This window comes from Nerophis lumbriciformis, linkage group LG14 (genome assembly GCF_033978685.3).
Source record: "Nerophis lumbriciformis linkage group LG14, RoL_Nlum_v2.1, whole genome shotgun sequence".
Lineage (NCBI taxonomy): Eukaryota > Metazoa > Chordata > Actinopteri > Syngnathiformes > Syngnathidae > Nerophis > Nerophis lumbriciformis.
Window position 1 is genome coordinate 38,121,324 of NC_084561.2, and position 17,161 is coordinate 38,138,484.

Consider the following 17,161-nt stretch of genomic DNA (forward strand, 5'->3'; position numbering starts at 1 on the left):
GACGGTAAATAATAAACAGTTTCTCTTTCAAGCATAGGTTGCATCTTTTATTACCACTATTGTAAGGTGTGCTGGATGCAAGAATTTGCCATGTTATTGAATATTCAACATTATTGTCTTTGAGTTGAGTTAATGTTGAATATTCAATAACATGGCAAATTCTTGCATCCAGCACACCTTACAATAGTGGTAATAAACAGAGGTGTGGACTCGAGTCACATGACTTGGACTCGAGTCAGACTCGAGTCATGAATTTGATGACTTTAGACTCGACTTGACAAAATGTAAAAAGACTTGCAACTCGACTTAGACTTTAACATCAATGACTTGTGACTTCACTTGGACTTGAGCCTTTTGAATTGACATGACTTGACATGACTTGCTACTTTCCCCAAAACCCAAAGATGAAAAAGTTATTCGGGAGCGCTCCGTATTTTTCATCGTGTACTTGTCTATCAGCGTTGCGTGTGTCAGCTGGTGTGCTGTCAGTACAACAGCCAATCAAATTAGATCTACTTTGTTTTCATCACACAGCATTCATCCAATCAAATTGCAGGACAACCAACGAAGAAGACATGTCCAAACCACACGCCAGTGAACAAAAAATGATACCTAAAATAATTTTGTTTGGGTATAAAAATTACGAGGTGGTCAACACAAAACGGTTTGCAGTATGCAACACATGCGGTTCGAAAATTACTGATGGAGAGGCAACAACTTCCAACTTCGTCCGGCATTTGAAGTTGCACAAAGAACGGTAAGTTTTGAATGTAAGATAACGTTTATTGGCTAAGTAACGTGACTTTTATTTGCTGTGTAGTTAAATCAGTGAGGCTGTAAACTCACTGCTAACGTTATAACGTTATTGCAAACACGGGAATCTGTTGCAGTTCACTACCTTATTCATACTTTTTGTTCAGTGATTTTTTTAAGCAGGGTTACGTTAGTCAATATATCACACGTAACGTTAGACAGCGGTCAGCAGCACCGCGTATTTTAGCCACCTAAAAAAAGACAAAAATAGTAAAATAAAGGTCAGTTAAAATGTATACTATGTTATGAATATGTGTACCGTTTTAGCTAGCTTTCTGACATACTGTTGGTTGTTTACCTCAGTGGTCCCCAACCACCGGGCCGTGGCCCGGTACTGGTCCGTGGATCGATTGGTATCGGGCCGCACAAGAAATATTTTTTTTTTTCTTTCTTTTTTTAATTAAATCAACATAAAAAACACAAGATACACTTACAAGTAGTGCACCAACCCAAAACAACTCTCTCCCCCCTTTTGTTCTGGGCATTGAACATGAAGACTCTTCCTTCACTGTTACGAGTGGCCATGAGAGTCTTGGCAGTGCCTGCCTCCAGTGCTCCAGTGGAGCGAGTTTTCAGCCATGGTGGCATCATACTACGCCCCCATCGTGCACAAATGACTGACAGACTCTTGGCTAATTTGGTCTTTTGCAAATGCAATGCAGCATAGGGCCCTGACATATAAAAAGTACAACTTTTTTGTTATGTTCACGTATATGTCATGTTTTTTCAATGTTAACACTTTTGTACAAATAAGTACATTTGCACTTTATTTTTCAATGTGTTTGTTCTGTAAAGGAATGAGTTAATGTTTAAAATGACTGGTTAATAGTGCTATTATAAAGTGCAATGTCAGCACAATTTTCTTTCCTGCAATTTAAAATGCACTTGTTTTAATAAATAAATACAGCGTTTGAAAAGCATACACAATCTGTGTTAATATATTAGTCTGTGGTTAAAAGGACTTGAAAGGACTCGAAACTCAAAATGCAGGACTTAGGACTTGACTTGAGACTTTCCAGTCTTGACTTTGGACTTGACTCGGGGCTTGCCTGTCTTGACTCGGGACTTGACTCGGACTTTAGGGCAAAGACTTGAGACTTACTTGTGACTTGCAAAACAATGACTTGGTCCCACCTCTGGTAATAAAAGATGCAACCTATGCTTGAAAGAGAAACTGTTTATTATTTACCGTCCAGACCTGTCATCCCTCAACAAGCGCAGCGAAATTGTAACAGCATGCCGCCATAGACGGAAACACCTCCTAGGTAACACATGAGCCAATCACCACGCCCCTAGGCCAGCCTGTACCCACCCACTCTGTGCCCTATATAAACCATGGTATGCGAATGCTCCCATTAAAATCTCCTGATGATTGAGGATACCCCCCCTCATGAAACAGGCCTGTAGAGATGAAATAGTCTTGTGATTTTTTTTTCCCACACATACATATATTGCGCTCTACTACGGTATCGAGCACTATTTTTTGGATAACCTTATTAAGACATATATATATATATATATATATATATATATATAAAATAATAAACAATACTAACTAAACTATAGAATGGAGGGTGTGACAAAACCCAAGAGTGTGTATGTGTGAGACAATGTGTATGATTAGCTGAGGTGTGTGTTACCAAGTGTTGAGGAGACCGAGAGGAGGGACAAAGCAGGAGGGCAGTCCGTGCACAAGCAAGCCATCGAGGGCAGGAGAGAAGCGACCAGGTCCGTGTCCAGGTGAAGGCAGTCCAAATCCACAAGGGAACAACATTTTGATAGTAGGCTATTATAGCTAATATAGACACTTACATCATGTGTTGCCTTCATTATAACACTCTGTGGTAGTCTCTCTCTCGTGGGTTCACCTGATACCGACAGATCTTCACAGTAGCCCGGGAGTCTGGTTTTATTAATGTCTTTTATTGTGAGCGCGCACACACGCTAGGACCGCACTCCACTCTACAACTTTTCAGTCTTTCGTCTGGAAGCACCTCACGACAGTCTCTGCTCCGTGATTTTTCAGTCTTTCTGCGCGTCGTTCTTCGGGTCTTCTCTCTCTCGCAATGTCCAGCGGCTGCTGCTGATAAGCATGGCAGGTGATTGGATGATCACCCCAGCTGGGTAATCCAATAGCTTGCCAGCTGTGCTTCAAGGCCGGTCCATACACACCCCATTCCTGCAGGAGGCGCGCCGACCATGCCCCCCTCCACACACTCATATAAGAATTCCAAAGTCATTTTGATAGTAGGCTATTATAGCTAATATAGACACTTACATCATGTGTTGCCTCCATTATAAGACTTATATACGACTTTTAATTTTTTGCGGCTCCAGACGGATTTGTTTTTTGTATTTTTGGGCCGATATGGTTCTTTCAACATTTTCTTTTGCCGACCCCTGCACTATGCGATATAACCTTGCCTCAACATATGTTTTAGGTCCAGAACTATGAAACATGTGCCAATGTTGTTGTTATGATCTGTAGTCAGGATCATGTTTTTGTTATTTTCTGTTAGTTTTAAGACTCTAATAGTTCCTGTTTTTGTACACCTTTGTTTGTTTTAGTTTCCATGACGACTTATTAGTTTCACCTGCCTCATGTGTTCGGGACACCTGCTCTAATCAAGAGACTATTATTTAAGCCTGTCTTTGCCGGTTAGTCGGCCTGGCGTCATAGCTCGTTTCATGCCACAGTTTCATGCATAGTTCATGCTGCTCGTTCCATGTCCGATTCCAAGTTTTTTGCTAGTTATTGGTTTCATGCCACAGTAAGTTTTGTTTGTTCTATATCCATAGTTCAGGCTAAGTGTTAGCGTATGTTTCCTGTGTTAAGTTCTATGTTCCTTAGCCTCTCGTGCAATCGGCACACTTTCCTTTTGTTTTAGTTCCTGTCTTTTGTTCTGTGTAGGATTAATTAATTAGTAAATATGTTCCTACCTTCAAGTCCTGTCCGGAATAGTCCGTTTGCTTCCTGGGAGAACAAACCTCGCAGTAAGCTGCGAAAACCCCCCGTTATGGCAGTTGTCAGCATTACAGGGGCCCTTTAAGGAAGCACAGAACAATTCAAGAAGAGTTGAAGCATCAATGAAAAAACATCTACCTCTAGACCAGGGGTCGGCAACCCGCGGCTCCGGAGCCGCATGCGGCTCTTTGATCACTCTGATGCAGCTCAGCTGCATACTTACCGACCCCCCCGATTTTCCCTTGTGACTTCCAGATTTCAATGCCTCTCGCAGAAAACTCCCGGGATTAACATTCTCCGAATTTCACCCTTACAATAATAATACGTGCAAGCCTAGCCTTTAGTTATTTCAATCTTCTGCTTGCACACGTAAGTGACAGCAAGGCATACTTGGTCAACAGTCACACAGGTTACACTGACGGTGGCCATATAAGACAACTTTAACACTCTTACTAATAATGCGCCACACTTTGAACCAAAACCAAACAAGAATGACAAACACATTTCGGGAGAACATCTGCACCTTAACACAACATAAACACAACAGAACAAATACCCAGAATCCCATGCAGCCCTGACTCTTCCGGGCTACATTATACACCCCTGCTACCACCAAACCCCGCCCCCACTCCAACCCTGCTCCCTCACACATCAACCCCCCCCCCCCCCCCCAACCCCCCTCTGTGCGTCGGTTGAGGTGGGCGGGGTTTGGTAGCGGGGGTGTATAATGTAGCCCGGAAGAGTTAGGGCTGCATGGGATTCTGGGTATTTGTTCTGTTGTGTTTATGTTGTGTTACGGTGCAGATGTTCTCCCGAAATGTGTGTGTTATTCTTGTTTGGTGTGGGTTCACAGTGTGGCGCATTATTAGTAAGAGTAAGCAAAAGCTCCGTACAACGTGTGGCTGGGCCGGCACGCTCGTTGTGGTGGGCGCTAAATGCTGTACCATCACGGCACGTTCGAGAGGATAGTTACCTTGAGATTAGTGGTCTACCAGCAAAATCGGGAGGGAAGGAAAGTATGACGCTGTCAAGCGCCATTCATATAAAACCCGCGGGCCGCATTAACATTCAATTTTCATATTAAGATGTGGGCCGCGTGTCTGAGACCCTTCGTTTATACATAGCACAAAGCAAAAAAAAAACTTTTATGCAGTGTTAATTCATTTTAAATTTTAAAAGATTTTTGTGGCTCCCATTGTTATCTTTAATTTGTGAAACTGGTCAAAAAGGCTCTTTGACTGGTAAAGGTTGCCGATCCCTGCTCTAGACAAATAAGAGGACCAGAAGATGGTTTGACAAAAACAGACTATCTTTGAATCTCAGTAAAACTAAAATAATGCTATTTGGTAATAGTAGAAAAGAGCATCATACACAAATACAAATAGACGAAGTAGACATAGAAAGGGTAAAAGAAACTAGATTTTTGGGAGTATTAATAGATGATCAAATGAACTGGAAATCTCATATACAAAACATACAACATAAGGTGGCAAAAAACATTTCAATAATGAATAAAGCAAAATATGTCCTGGGCCAAAAATCACAACATATTCTCTACTGCTCTCTAGTGTTACCATATCTGAGTTATTGTGCAGAAATATGGGGAAATAACTACAAATGTGCGCTACATTCGCTAACCGTGTTACAAAAAAGATCAGTTAGAATAATACATAATGTTGGATATAGAGAACACACAAACCCTTTATTTATTAAGTCAGAAATATTAAAGTTTGGTGATTTGGTAAAATTGCAAACAGCTAAAATGATGTACAAAGCAAACTATAACCTGCTACCAAAGAATGTACAACAATTCTTCTCAACTAAAGAGGAGAAATATAACCTTAGAGGAAAAAATAATTTAAAACATTTATATGCACGTACAACACTTAAAACTTTTAGCATATCAGTATGTGGAATTAAATTATGGAATGGATTAAGTAAAGAAGTTAAAAATTTTACTGATATGATCCAGTTTAAGAGATTGTTCAAAATAATAGTGCTTACAGAGTACAAAAAAGAAGAATTATGAGAAATACTTTCAACCTTATTGAAAATAAGATATTCTTCATCTCAGTATGTTAATAATGACTGAATTAATTAATTAATTACATATTACAAAACTGTTGTATACTAATTCATAGATGTTATTTTATTATATAAAAAGGTCAGTAAATGATTCTATATATTTGGAAACGCTTGAAGTGGGAAAGGGGTAGGATTAAATAAGCTTTTCTTCTTCCTACTCCTTTTCGGGCATGATGTAAAATGAAATGATATGAAATTGTGTGATGTATTATGATGTAAGTGTGTTCATGTTCGAAATAAACTAAAGAAAGAAAGAAAGAAAGAAAGAAGTTACAGTGTTTGCTATCAAAGACATTAAGGAACCATAACCACCAAGCATGACAAACAAAAAAGAATTATGCAGTCTGTTTGAATAACCCTCCTCAACATTCAAGTAGACACGGCAATAGGCCTACACATGATTGCTGAACAACATCAAACTGTAAACAAGTGGATTTGGAGAAGTGACATAGACGGGACACAATGGCAGAGATTCACACTGCGACTTTCGTCTAATATTAGCAGCAACTACATTTGCCACACGGAGAAATAATAGAACAGCAACATTCATAATATCATCAATTATTCAATTCAACAATATCTAGCATGATGAATGATGTATGATGACACCCTGAAGGGGTCCATATTTCACGTCTATAATTAATCACACTGCCAACTAAGGGCAACGGAGACCCCTACAATATCATGTCACATGTAAACCCAAAGATCAAAAGGAATTTATTGAACCAGTCTCACATTAGCAGATCAAGCAGGGATGATGCGAAGCATTGTTTTTTCTCAAACGTGCTGGGTGGGGGACTCTAAAACTGTCAAATCCTCGGTAAAGATGATCACATCGCCTTCATAACTAATATGAGCGCTAAAGATCTGGATTCAATACTATTCTTCTTTAACCCTTGTGTGGTGTTCGGGTCTGTGGGACCCGTTTTCATTTTTTATTAAAAGAAAAATGATACAATTAATTCATTTTTCAAACTGAGACTGACTGACTTTGGCTCATTTTCTGTGAAGAACATATTTCAGAATACATATTTAATGACCATCCCCCCTACACATTTCTATTACATATAGGATGTCCGGGTCCATTGGACCCAGGGCTAATAGAAGTGTGGAAATTGATGTTCTATGTACCACACGCACCCACTCACACACACACACACACACACACACACACACACACACACACACACACACACACACACACACACACACACACACACACACAGAGCAGGCCTAGACAGGAGGAGGACAGAGTGTAGGTACACAGAACAACAGAGGGTCAAATGTGCGAGAAAATGAGAGCAGACAGTGTTGACAAATAATGTTGCAACCTTGTGTGGGAACTGTCGGAGGCAGATATTTACATATATCCAAATTTAAGTGTTACTTCTTTTTATTTCATAATCATATTACAAAACGGCTAGTGTTTTTCTTCCAATTGTGGTCTTTTGGTTGTCTGCAAAACTGTGTGCTTAACCTTGAAGTGAGGAATGTTAGAGACAGAGATAATGGACATTTGTTTTGGCTAGAGAGACATGACTGCCAGGGACTTAAGAGGGGAGAGGGTTTTCCGGGGGGGCAGACCATCTTGGCGGCGCGATAGAGTGTTCTATGCTGGACTGGTCTCAATGTATATATGCAAAGCTTTGCAAATATATTACAAAATACCTATTCTGTCTCTGGTGGTTTTTCTACTCAGCTTTAAGTGTCGTAAAGAGCTTGGGAGCCACTTGTGACTTGAATTCCCTGGGAGGAACAACTGGTCCAAAACGCAACAGAACCGCAGGTGCAGAAACACAAAAGAAGAATCCCTGTGGGATGCAGAAACTGGCAGAGAAATGTTCCGTGCAATGTTCATATTGTTGTTACTCAGCCAGCGTTTGTGGGTCTGATAGACCCGTTGCGTTTAGTGGCTTTTAATGCCTCACAATCAAACACTTTTATGTTAAAATACTGAACAGATGTTTATTGGGATAAGTTAAACATCTGTTCAGTATTTAAACAACTCATTTGTAACCCGCCTTTAACACACAGCCGTCAAAGTTAGGTGAAAGACAAAATAATAGGATTACAGTTACCAGCATGCCTAACTATTCTACATTAATTGTTTCCTTTTCACCTATAGCAGGGGTGTCAAACGTATCAGGCAAGCGAAGAGGTTTAATCCGGCCCACGGCCCGCAAAATAAATTTAAGTATAACATGAGCTGCAATTTTTTTAATGAAAGAAACTGCTGTTCTAAATGTGTCCACTGGAGGTCGCAATAGCAATTCAAGTGTAACCCACATCACACATGACGTGTCAGCTGGCTTTAAGCGCCCTTTGGATTGGCTGCCTCTACTCCAATCAGCGTTGGTTGTTGCTGGCAACAGACTAATGCTGTAGCAACGAACAGTGCCTTTATTTTATTGTAAATTATCCACTCAACAGATAAAAATAACAAAACAGTAAAATGCAAAGTCAATATGACCATCATCTTTGTAGTTAGATTTCCGCGCAGCGCTCGCAGTTTGTTGACGGCACGATGCGCACCCTGAACTCCATTGTAAAAATGTGTGTTTCTACATTTGTTGTTTGTTCTAGTTTATTTTATGATTATATCTACCTTCCATCTACCTCTTCAGCTCTCACTGGATCAGTTCGCAGCAGCAGTGTTAAGCGACTGGGATGAGAATCAGCACCTCCAAGTATGAGTCCATGGTTCTCGCCCGGGAAAGGGTGGAGTGCCATCTCCAGGTTGGGGAGGAGATCTTGCCCCAAGTGGAGGAGTTCAAGTACCTCGGAGTCTTGCTCACGAGTGGGGGAATAGTGCATCGTGAGATTGACAGGCGGATCGGTGTGGCGTTTTCAGTAATGCATACGCTGTATCGATCCGTTGTGGTGAAGAAGGAGCTGAGCCGGAAGGCAAAGCTCTCAATTTACCGGTCAATCTACATTCCCATCCTCACCTATGGTCATGAGCTTTGGGTTATGACCGAAAGGACAAGATCACGGGTACAAGAGGCCAAAATGACTTTCCTCCGCCGGGTGGCGGGGCTCTCCCTTAGAGATAGGGTGAGAAGCTCCGTCATCCGGGAGGAACTTGGAGTAAAGCCGCAACTCCTCCGCATTGAGAGGAGCCAGATGAGTTGGTTCGGGCATCTGCTCAGGATGCCACCCGAACGCCTCCCTAGGGAGGCCAAGGTGAAGACCCAGGACACGTTGGGAAGACTATGTCTCCCGGCTGGCCTGGGAACGCCTCGGAATCCCCCGGGAAGAGCTGGACGAAGTGGCTGGGGAGAGGAAAGTCTGGGCTTCCCTACTTAGGCTGCTGCCCCCGCGACCCGACCTCGGATAAGCGGAAGAAGATGGATGGACGGTATAATGGTACTAGTATAGTATCACGGTACTAATGAATCAAAAACGGTAAAATTGTGGGGTGAAGGGAAAATCGCAATAAATCATTGTGATATTCATCCTTTGTAATTATAATCGAGAAATGTGTTGAATAAGTATATAATAAACATAAGGCTGCAGCATCTTACCAACATAGCACACAAAAAGGTGCAAAACAGCTTTAATCACATAGAAAAGGGACTTTTGTGGGCTTTCTTGCCCAGGAATAGATCTACCAGCCAGATTTTTCTGCAGAAAGCCAGAGAGAGAGAGAGACTATAAACCTTGAGGGTAACAAATCAATGTATTATTAATTTGTTTAAGTTGAATTTGTTTAGCTTTTCAATAATTGCATAGATTGTTGTTGATTGAAATCATAGCATGTGACTGCTCAATTAATATATAACAGCATTTGTGCTTATTGCATCCAGTAATTGTCTTAAAAATAATAATTGGCCTTTGGTACCTAGTGCTGAAACGAATAAGTTTGCTGCAAACAATTTGTGTCAAGTTTATATTTTGTATGTAATACACACATGGAGAGGGTTTTGGGGTGTGCCACACAGACAATCTTTGTGTTTGGTCAGTTCTGCGTATGTAAGCTTGTAAAACTTAAAGGTGAACTACATTTTTTTTCAAGTTTTTCTATCATTCACACTACGGTTGTACGGTATACCGGTATTAGTATAGTATAGTAATTAATTTTATGTTTATAAACTCAGGAAATATGTCCCTGGACACATGAGGACTTTGAATATGACGACCAATGTATGATCCTGTAACTACTTGGTATCGGATTGATACCTAAATTTGTGGTATCATCCAAAACTAATGTAAAGTATCAAACAACAGAAGAATAAGTGATTATTACCTTTTAACAGAAGTGTAGATTAAAGCAGATATTTACAGTAAATGAACAAGTGGATTAATAATACTGTGGAGGGAGATGTAGCCAGCGCTGCCTGCAGGAGCAAAAGTCACCGCCTCTGTCCATGGTGCTGAGGGAGCAGGAGGGGAGAGAGGATACGGACGTGACTGAAAAGTCACGTTCTACTAGGAGAGAAAACTTTTGTTGACAACCTTATCATTAAAAACCTTGTTAAACCTGCACGCTTGGCTCCGGTGTCGTGTCTGACAGTGGGACCGCTAGGAAGCGACTTCAACAAATACATTTTTACAGCTTAATTTTGACAAAATAGTATGATTAATGACACAATATGTTACTGAATACGTCAGCAGACTAATTAGAAGCCTTTGTTTGCTTACTTGCTACTTAAAGACAAGTTGTCTTGTATGCTCACTATTTTATTTAAGGACAAAATTGTTCTTTTATTGTAATAAGAAACATATGTTTAATGTACCGTAAGATTTTTTTTGTTAAAATGAAGCCAATAATGCCATTTTTTGTGGTGCCCCTTATTTAGAAAAGTACTGAAAAATATTGAAATACATTTTGGTACCGGTACCGGTTACTAAAATATTGGTACCGGGACAACACTAAAGACAATATAGAAATGTAGATACAGGGCATCTTTATTTATTGCTACTAGCATTTGAAATTGGAACTGTGTTCGCAGGAATTGTTGTTTTTTCTGGTATGTTTTGGTGTTTGCGATCCAGTAGAGCTGGATGCACTTTTGTCCGCGCTTGATACTTGACGACTTCTTTAATGTTTGGGGTAAGGTCCTGTGCTGTTGAGACTCTGGGGATGGATTGTAGCAGTTGTTCATCGAGAGATCTGTAGAGCCACATTTAGCGCCGCCGAGTGGCTCCCTGGACCTCATTAAGAGATGTGTGAAAATGGATTAAGATGAAGAAAATAATACATTTTTTGTGTTAATATAATTTCTGTAGGAAAACAAAACATGACACAAACCTTCCTAGTTGTTATAAATCCCACTGTTTATGTTATACATGCTTTAATGATGACAGTATTTGGCAAGCACCGTTATGTCCTACTAATTTCAGCGATCCTTGAACTCATCGTAGTTTGTTTACATGTACAACTTTCTCCAATGCTGCCACAGAAAGACTTGTTTTATGCCACTCCTTCTTTGTCTCATTTTGTCCACCAAACCTTTTATGCTGTGCGTGAATCCACAAAAGGTGAGCTTTGTTGATGTCATTGATTTCCTGTAGTGCTTATCAGGCATATTTGGTCAATCCAAGACTTGGATTGACCAAAGTCACCTAGTCGATGCTAACATGCTATTTAGTCTACTGTATGTACATATTGCATCATTGTGCCTCGTTTGTAGGTAAATTTGCGCTCATTTAATTTCCTTTACTTATGTCCTCTGTGTATTTAATTTATATTTCCATGTCTCACGACACATTATCTGTATGTAATATTGGCTGCATTTCTTATAGTTGTTTGTGGGCCATGTTGTTCCAGACCACAGCAAACGTTACCCAGCTTGGAAAGATTGAAATGAATCCATTAGAAGAAGACAGCCTGACATTTCCTTAGATTTGGACACACACATCTATACCTTTGGCCATTCTAAGCTAGTAAATTCCAGAAGTTTTCTCTTCCTGTGAGAAGCCTCCATTTTACTAATGAATTCAAAATGTTGCAAAAATGTGGAGAATAAAGATTAAAATACAACATTTATGTCAACGAAAATTTGCGTCAGCCTTTGATAGTAGGCTAATATAGACACTTGCATCATGTGTTTCCTTCATTATAACACTTATATAAGCCTTTTCATTATTTTGCAGCTCCAGACAGATTTTCATTTAGAATTTTTAGAATTTTTCAACATTTTGGGTTGCCGACCCCTGTTCTATACAGTACACTGATTTAAAGATAATATACACGTCATTGCAGATGCATTACTATAATGATGAACACATTTGTTTTGCGCCAGTCATCCGTGGTGTTTTTTTTCTGGCTGGACAAAATGCACAAAGCTGCCGGTGAATAGTTGTTTTATTTGTTTGTTTGTTTTTTTTTATCTCCAATCGTGTGGATGACAAAACGTAACAAATTCTTTACATTAGTCGGCTTGCCAGTAGACAAGAGCAATATCCAGGAGTTAGCAGGCCTGCTCTTTCCCAGGCCGGGTTCGGAAGCGAGCTACTGTAAAGAACTATAAAAGGAAAGAAGGCAATAAACCTGAAACTACCCACTAAATTCATCTGGATCCACTCTGGAAGAAACTTTGGCTCACCTGGACTGATCGAGCTGGTGGGATATTTTTTTTGTGACCTTTCAGACTTGTTGCAGTTGCATTATTGCTCAATACAAAACTACTGAACTGTTTTTTTGAAATATGGGTTTTTAGTTTAGGTCCGTTTTTTAAAAGGGGGTACTAATCAACAGAGAAGGTTGTCCCAACCACCTTTCAAAACCCAGAGCATCATAATACAGGAGTCGGGAGCCTTTTCGGCTGAGAGAGCAAGTATTTCCGTGGGGGCCATATAATGTACAAGCCCCAAAACCAGTGAAGTTGGCACGTTGTGGAATTTGTAAATAAAAACAGAATCCTTTGCAAATCCTTTTCAACTTAAAGTTACTTGAATAGACTGCAAATACAAGATATTTAATGTTCGAACTGAGAAACATATATTTTTTTGCAATAATCATTAATTTTAATGGCAGCGACACATTGCAAAAAAGTTGGTGCAGGGGCATTTTTACCACTGTGTTACATGGCCTTTCCTTTTAACAACACTCAGTAAACGTTTGGGAACTGAGGAGACCAAATATTGAAGCTTTTCAGGTGGAATTATTTCCTATTCTTGCTTGATGTGCAGCTTTAGTTGTTCAACAGTCCGGGGTCTCCGTTGTCGTATTTTAGGTTTCATAATGAGCCACACATTTTCAATGGGAGACAGGTCTGGACTACAGGCAGGCCAGTCTAGTACCCGCACTCTTTTACTATGACAGCCACGCTGTTGTAACGTGTAACGTGGCTTGGCATTGTCTTGCTGAAATAAGCAGGGGCGTCCATGATAACGTTGCTTGGATGGCAACATATGTTGCTCCAAAACCTGTATGTACCTTTAAGCATTAATGGTGCCCTCACAGATGTGTAAGTTACCCATGCCTTGGTCACTAGTACACCCCCCACCATCACAGATGCTGGCTTTTGAACTTTGCGCCTATAACAATCCGGATGGTTCTTTTCCTCTTGGGTCCGGAGGACACGACGTCCACAGTTTCCAAAAACAATTTGAAATGTGGACTCGTCAGACCACAGAACACTTTTTCACTTTGCATCAGTCCATCTTAGATGAGCTCGGGCCCAGCGAAGATGGCGGCATTTATGGGTGTTGTCGATAAATGGCTTTGGCTTTGCAGAGTAGAGCTTTATCTTGCACTTACAGATGTAACAACAAACTGTAGTTACTGACAGTGGTTTTCTGAAGTGTTCCTCAGCTCAGGTGGTGAAATCCTTTACACACTGATGTTGCTTTTTGATGCAGTACCGCCTGAGGGATCGAAGGTTCGTAATATCATCGCTTACGTGTAGTGATTTCTCCAGATTCTCTGAATCTTTTGATGATATTACGGACCGTAGATGGTGAAATCCCTAAATTCCTTGCAATAGCTGGTTGAGAAGAGTTCTTAAACTGTTGGACAATTTGCTCACGCATTTGTTGACAAAGTAGTGACCCTCACCCCATCCTTGTTTGTGAATGACTGAGCATTTCATGGAAGCTTCTTTTATACCCAATCATGGCACCCACCTGCTCCCAATTAGCCTGTTCACCTGTGGGATTTTCCAAATAAGTGTTTGATGAGCATTCCTCAACTTTATCAGTCTTGTGCCAGCTTTTTTGAAACATTTTGCAGGCATCAAATTCCAAATGAGCTAATTTTTGCAAAAAATAACAAATTTTTCCAGTTCGAACGTTCGAACTGCTTGTCTTTGCAGTCTATTTAATTGAATATAAGTTGAAAATGATTTGCAAATAATTGTATTCTGTTTTCATTTACGATTTACACAACATGCCAACATCACTGGTTTTGGGGTTTGTAGTTGCTCGTCCTGTTTTCCTGGTGGACTTTTGATCCACAGGAACCTGTCAGCATCTTTGTCGCTGTCTGAGAGAGATGTCCTGAAAAAAATGCTTCTGTTATTGATTTATAGGCTATCTTATGTTCTTGAGATTTGATGAGGACACTTAGAAGATGTTGATTCAGGTTTGGGCCTGTATATATAAGCAATCATTAAGGGAGGGGCAGCCATATCCATGGGACGATGCATCAAAGACCACCCTTAATTTCGTGGTTGTTTTCTCATCTCTAAACACTGCATGGTGAGGCGTGCAGTACTTCACATTGCCACAGTTTCTGCAATACCTTGCTATAAATAGTTCTCCACTACTTGGTTGTACCTGCTACACAGTGTTGCACCCTTTTGAACATTTTCTTTAGGCCCTCTATGTCATGATCCGTGGTCTGGATCATGTTTTGTGTTTTCTGTTTGTTTTGGACTCCTAGAGTTCCTGTCTGTGCACCCCCTGAGTTTAGTCACCATGGTTACTTATGATTTTCACCTGCCTCTGTTGTTCGGGACACTAACCTGGCTCTAATCAAGAGACACTATTTAAGCCTGCCTTTGCATGTCTGATTCCAAGTTTATGCCAAGTGTTCGCTTCATGCCTTGTATACATACGTTTTTGTTTGTTCATGCCACAGCTAGTAAGTTTTCCTTGTTATAGTTTATGCTAAGTGTTAGTTTAGCTCCAAGTGCGATCGGTGTGTTGTGCCTTCGGCTTGTTATCCGTTTTTTGTAGAACTTTGAGTTTTGAGAAGGTTAATAAATATGTTCCTACCTGTAAGCCTTGTCCGGAATAGTCTGTTTGCATCCCGGGAGAACAAACACTCTAGTTGTTTTTTTGCAATTCTGTAGTTGTTTGAGAGTCCTACACTTTCTGGCTTCCATGGCAACTTCACCTGATATCAGAAGTTATTTAGTGTCATTGCACAAGTACAACACAATTTCATTTTCAGCACAATCCCGTTCAAGAGCAGACATACATTGTACAGAGAGACAGAACGGCGCCCCGTAAAAGGTGGGAACAATGTGGATGCTAGGGGTGTGGGTGATGAGTAAAACAAAATATGTATATCTGGGATGAGGAGGGTTCCAGAATGGGGCCAAGAAAAAAAACTTGATAGCTGATAAATACACATAAACATGCTATGAAACAGAGACCATGAGACTTGCAACAGGAGGGGAGAGGGCTGCAGGTCTAAGGTAGTGGAGCTGCAGCTCTTTTTAGCGCTGCTCCAGCGTCCATTCCCCTGAGGGGGTTATGGCGACGGCAAAGGCGTAGGGTGGGGGTGGGGGCATGGGTGCATATGTATCCATGGTCCATGGTGTGTGTGTGTGTGTTAAGTCTGTATGCCTGGGGTTTGCTCTGCGGGCGGTGGAAAAAGAACAGTTTATCTGTCCAGGTGTTGTTGACAGGGAAGGAGTTTGTTTCATCTTCGGTGCACTGTCCTCGAAGGGGATCTTGAAACAACAACCTTGCCACGTCGCAGCTGGGGAAAAGAATCCAAATGAGAATGTGTGTGTTCGAGCGAACGAAAACACATTTAAACTTTTCAATCCCAATTGTCTTTTTCTGGTCCTCAAACTCATCCTGCAGGGAAGACGGAGTCCGATGTTATTGAATTTGCAATTTATACCAAATCAGAAAAATCTGAGTGTCCAGAGTGTCCAATCATTTGTGGAAGCTTTGGGGTGCCTTGAACGGCTGCCAGCATTTTGTCGATACATCAGGGTCACGCTTACGTCAATCAGCAGATGTCCTGTTATCATGGATAAAAATAGGTAGATATCTTCAATGTCCTCGACTGAAAGGGTCACCACGCACGCGACATTCCTCTTCTCCCAAGAGTCTGACGTGTGTCCAGCAACAACCGTTCCGACAGGACAGACAGGTCCCCTGGACCCGAGATCTTGTCAGTTTTGTTGAGAGGATGGTTGATCAATTCCATTGTTTACATTTTGAAGAGCAGTGCAAAAAAGGCAACAAGAAAGTTGAACAAGACAGGACGAGACAAAGAGGCAAGCAGGGCAGACACGGAGAGGGGAGGGAATGCGACCGCTTTTGCCGTGAGCCAAGAGAGTAGGTTGTTTTTTTCTCACACATCTGAAGAGCCTCTTCCTGGGCTGAGTTCTGGGCATTCTTGGCTCTAATACCCATCGACTCGATTTCCCAGAATGCACAGAGTTGTTTGGATATTAGAGTGTCCTCTTCCAGTGGAATCAACATAAAGGTTGCTTCTGTGACACTTGACATAGACACTGGTCCCTGCACAGATCATCCAAATCTCCTCTCCAAAGCCAGTTAGTTTCTCGACTCCTCCCGTCACTATCTGCCAAAATATTAGGATACGTAGTTCTGAGTCATCATCACTTCCTGAAAAGTCTGCTAGGTGTAGTCCCTTCTTCTTAAGCTGCTCACCAGGTACTTTCATCATTGCTGAGCATATCTGGGGAGTTTCCACTGCTTCTCTTTCTATTTTCTGACCAAGATCCCACACATTTTGTAGGAGGGCCATCACTGTGCTGCATTGTGATCAGAGAGAGTGTTTCTTGTCTTATTACTGGTAACTTTAGGTTTCTCACCAGCTTTCCATGAATATGAAACTCATTTAACTGCCTCCATCCAGAATGGACCTCTGACCCACACATTTGCAGTTTGTAGCAACACAGCATTATGTGTGGCTTGGTCATTCTCTACAAAATGGGGAATAACTGAAACAACTACAGCCTCTTCTGGTTCAGAGGTAGATTGCTTATCCATTGTTTCACCCGTGCATACAGCGACGTGGTGTCTCCTGTCGCATTTATCGCAAGACACGTTTTTGATTTTACAGCATTTTGCAATGTGTTTCTGCCCTAAACACACATAGGATCTTCCGATCTTCTTCAGTTTTTCTTTTCTATCAGTTAGGGT